The sequence below is a fragment of the Mastomys coucha genome, unplaced genomic scaffold (genome assembly GCF_008632895.1).
Source record: "Mastomys coucha isolate ucsf_1 unplaced genomic scaffold, UCSF_Mcou_1 pScaffold1, whole genome shotgun sequence".
NCBI classification, from domain to species: domain Eukaryota; kingdom Metazoa; phylum Chordata; class Mammalia; order Rodentia; family Muridae; genus Mastomys; species Mastomys coucha.
Window position 1 is genome coordinate 80,770,148 of NW_022196891.1, and position 5,238 is coordinate 80,775,385.

Genomic DNA, 5,238 nt, shown 5'->3' on the forward strand with positions numbered 1-5,238 from the left:
AGGATCAGGATGGGTAATAACGGTGAGAGAACTGACATCTGGACTCATGGAGGGACAAAAGCAGAACAAAGGTAGGAAAGGACTCTCTACAGGTCATGGAAGATACTTACATACATTTTCCATGTTCATCCTCAGGATGGAGCATGGGAGCTCTAACAAGTCCCATATACTTGTTCCCATGCTCATTTCTGCTGATATTCATCTCTATGCATGCACTCGCTTTTATATGTTCAGTGAATGGGCAGTGCCTTTGTTGTAAGAGGCTGATAGTCTCATTGAGTGATCCCGTGATAATTTTGTTGCTGTGAGGTAAATGTTAGAGAGGGATAGTCCAGAGTTAAGAGTCACAAAGGAAAAGTGTCTGTCCCAGTCTGGTGTCTAGGTCAGGTGCAGAAGAAAGGGAGAATGACTGAAGAGGAATTTGAAGGACATTAGTAGGAGCTGGTGGGAGTACAGAGTCTCTAAGAGTATTGCTGGTGGAGGGCAGAGGATTAGCAAAGCTACCGAGGTGTGAGATGGTGCAGTGAGGGTGACAGAAGCAGACTGCTTCCAGGGACTGCAAAGTGCAAGGTGATTTGAAAAAGGAGAAGCAGACAGTGAAGCTGGTTGGTTTGGGGTGCTCTTAAAGGGTAGTAGGTAAAGCAGGTGACACAGAACAGCATTTTAGATGGGACATTCTGATGATGTCACAGTGACATGTGGGCTCAAAGGAGATAAGGCTGGAGGAGGCAGAGGCCGAGAAGGTATTTCCATTGTCCCACTGAAAGAGATTAAATAAGAACAGGTTAATATGGTTGGAAAGTGGACAAGATAAGCCTTGGAGAAGGGAAGCTGACTCGTGAAGCCTGACTTGATGGTGAAGCCTGACTGGATGGTGAGGCCAGGTGGTTGCTTGAACTCGGGAGTACATAAGAAGGCGCGGTGTGAAAGAAGCATGCTGGGCGTAGAGCACATAAGAAGGGGTGGTATGGAAGAAGCATGCTGGGTGTGGAGCACATAAGAAGACAAAAATACCATTTAAATGTTCTTAACCCTTTCACCTTTATCCTCTGAGAAAAGGCCTGGGAAAGTATGAGTCACATGTTGCATTTATATAACTTTCTGAGAGTAATGGAGATTAAACCCAGCCAGAGCTTAAGGTACGTTGTGCAAGAACTCTGCTATTGAGCTACATTCCCAGCCCAAAATGTGTTTTTAAAGGCAGAGTATTAGATATATCTTTTAGGAACCTAGCCATCTCTCAATGCCATGCCATTAAAATTCTCTAGGAGCTGACGGAATGGACCAGCAAAGTACCCACTCCCTAAGCATTCAGACCTAATTCAGACCTCCATTTCCCACCTAAAAGCTGCTGTTCTGCTGGTGACAGTGACGGAGAGGCAGGCAGAGCCCCAGCACTCACTGGCCAGCCAGTCTGCCAAATGGTGAGCCCTGTGTGCAGAGAGAGCCCTTGTCCCCCTAGGTAAGGGAGAGACCAACAGAGAAGATGTTTGATGTTAACCTTTGGCTTCTATACGGCATATGCACATACAGGCACCTACGTGCATATATACCACGTTACACACACGAGTTAGGGATGAATATTCTGCTATACCCTGTTCTGCCTGGAAGAGCATCGAAATATTGTTCAAGCACAATAAGCACACCATCTTTCTTTTCTAAATACAACATAAATATTTATAGATGTCCAATGCCATAAAATTCAGGTATTAAAGATAACAAGTATTGAACCTGTGAAGAGAGGTATCAGTGTTGAATGAAATGTGATTGATTGTTAGAATCAAAATGGAGTTGCTGGTGTCAGTCCTAACTAAAAAAGAGAAGACCAAATTGGGTGCGAAGGTTGAATGGCAGTTACTATGATAGAATACGCTGCAAGAACTGCAAGTTTGCCCAGAGGCCACAAACGCAAGTGAAGAATGCCTCTGTAGGGACATCTGCCCAGCAGCTGTCTGCATAACCTCACACTGGTACCATTCCTGCTACTAACCAGCGTAACCAAGGTTATTGTTTCAAAACCTGGTGAAATCTTACTATTTTTTTTTTACCTCTAAAATTCCCCCCTTGCTTCATTTTCTCTGCAAAGAGTCAATAGTTTCCCACAGAATGCAGATTCATATTGTACCACGCTGCTACTCCTGATAAATAGGTATTATTTACTTCCTCTCTGATTATTTTATTTGGGCCAACAGCATGCAGTTCCATAAATGTTCCTATCTTTCTGCAGCTCTATATAATCCTATCTAGCTTACAATGGTTTAGAAAATATAAACATTCATATTACTGGAAGGCACTTATGCACAGGGGGAGGGGGTGGAGCCCATCAATGGTTTCACTCAGCTGTAGATAATGCACTTGATACCATCCATCTGCTTAGCAAGGCATGACCACTGGAGAAATAGTGGCACAGTTGTTTTGGCATAACCAACCATTTTGTGAATGGATCTGAGGCCTGCCCCACAGGAGGGGAACACATGTCCAGCACCATAAACCTTAATGAAAGTATATTGACTGGGGAGGTCACAGGCCAGGATGGTGGTCAGGGAATGTTCGAGTAATGTTTTGCTAAATAGAACATAGTCCCTGTGCTCAGTTACAGGGTCCCCAATGAAGGAGCTAGAGAAAAGACCCAAGGAGCTGAAGGGTTTGCAGCCCCATAGGATGAACAACAATATGAACTAACTAGTACCCTCAGAGCTCCCAGGGACTAAACCACAAACCAAAGAGTACACATTGTGGGACTAATGGCTCCAACAGCATATGTAGCAGAGGATGGCCTAGTCAGTTATCAAAGGGAGGAGAGGCCCTTGGTCCTGTGAAGGTTCTATGCCCCAATGTAGGGGAATGCCAGGGCCAAGAAGTGGGAAAGGGTGGGTTGGTGAGCATGGAGAAGGAGGAGGGAACATGGTTTTGTTTTTGTTTTCTTTCCTTTCTTTTTCTTTCTTTTTTTTCAGAGGGAAAACCAGGAGAGGAGATATTATTTGACATGTAAATAAAGAAAATATCTAATAAAAAACTTAGAATAAAAAAAGAATGTAGTCAAAGGGCATTATAAGTATGTGTGCACACACATGAATGCATGTGTATTAGTGGTGCTCTCAGCCTTGAGAAGTTTACTTTACTGTGAGTGATGACTGATGCAAGGACTCATAACTTGCCAAAGTGATGAGAATAAGTGAGTGCTGCATGCTCACAAACAGGATATGTGCAGCATCACTTCCAAGGCTCGGGAAATATCAGAGAGAGAGAGAGAGAGAGAGAGAGACAGAGAGAGAGAGAGAGAGAGAGAGAGAGAGAGAGGCTGGAAAGATTATAAAAGCTGGGGAATGGGTAGACATGCTATGAAACACTCTCCTCTACATATGACCAAGTCATTCATGAATACACAGCAGCTATGAATGTCTGCACAAGATCTGTGTGAGAATAGAAAAGTAGGAAGGGGCTAGCTGGAAAGAAGGAAGGAAGGAAGGAGGGAAGGATAGAAAGATGGAAGGAAGGAAGAAAGGAAAGAAAGAAGGAGGGAAGGATGGAAAGATGGAAGGAAGGAAGAAAGGAAAGAAAGAAGGAGGGAAGGATGGAAAGAAGGATGAAAGGAAGGAGGGAAGGAAGGAGAGGAAGGGGGAATAAGAAAGGGTTATGGAGAGTGAAAGTGATGCTAGTGCTTGTACGCATATATGAAACTGAGGAAATAAATTTATATACTAAACTGTAACTGTAGCATTGAATGTTGAAAGGCAAGAACTCCTTTATTGCAGCAGTTCTCAACCTTCCATATGGGTTTTCTGGTTGATCTCAGGCACTCAGTCTTGGCAGCAAGTGCCAGGGAGCCTTCACACTGCTCTTTTATGTTCACAAACACTTATTTTTAGCACCTAATTGGTGCTAGATTCTCAGAGGAACCAAAACGTCAATGGTGAGTCAGTTATAAATTTGCTTTGAAGTCAAAAACAAAATGGGCTTTAGGCAGTATGGAGGAGTAATGCAGAAAATACTGGTGCTGGGGTCAGTCAATGAGCTTACTAATATTAGCCATGGACAATGAAAAGGACCTAAAGATGCCCCCTAGGAAGCTTGGAGATACAGATGACTAGCTTGGATATCAGGAAAGCTGGGGCTTCAATGGATATGGATGGCTTTATCTGGTTTTCCCGTCCCACCAGCATATGGTATGAGACCAACTGGCCTTACTTGGATGTTGAAGGTGGTTTGCTTCTCTTCATAATCAGGACTGTTCTGACGTTGCCTTTGGGTTTACAATGTAGCTTGTCTTGGAAGTCCATTATTTATAGTAAACATTTCAATTTTTTTCAGTGGATCTCAACAGACAATATCTAGAGACATCTTTGCTTATCAAAATGTTGAGGGAGAAGAGAGGGAGGTACTGCTGGAAGATGGGAACCAAGGACAGGGATGTTGCTGCTCAACAGAAATCTTGTGACTTGGCCCCAGCTGTAAATAATGTGAGACTAACGACCACTCCTCTACCTTTCTGGCATCAGGTCCTAGAGATCTGAAGTTTGGTCTCACTTCTATTCCTCTATGGACTTTTCCTTTTAGCTTTGGGTTCATAAATATGGTTTGGAATATGGCTGTGCCTTTCAGAATGAATTTCAGCATTTCAGCTCACATACTATGTGTTTGGCCAAGGATTAAAAAGAGGTGTTCCAACTGGGAGTAACTGGGACCAACGGGACCAGACACACAGGAAGTCCACCAGCCCATTGACTCGGGTTCCTTCCGGTCTGTCTGGGGTGGGGTCCAGAGTAGACCTTGGGCGCATGCTCTGCAGACAGTCCCACAACACCCAGAGGAAGTTCCACTCCCAGGTGCTCTGACACACCCAGGATCAAAGGTGAGCAGGAACCAACATCTGTCCCAACACTGGGAGTAACTGGGACCAGAGGGACCAGGCACACAGGAACTCGGCCAGCCGAGTGACTCCAGTGCTTCCAGTCTGTCTGGGTTGTTGTCCAGAACAGACCTTGGGAGCAAGCTCCACAGCCAGTCCCACAACACACAGAGGAAGCCCCACTCCCAGGTGATCTAATAAGCCCAGGATCACAGGATCCCAGAATCACAGGATCACAGAGACAGCTTGACTCTGAGGAGTTCTGACACAACCAGGATCACAGGAAGGACAGGCTCCAGTGAGATTTAGCAAGGACAGGTGGCACTAGAGTTAACCAGATGCCAGGGGGCAAGTGTAAGAAAATAAACAACACAAACCAAGGTCACTTG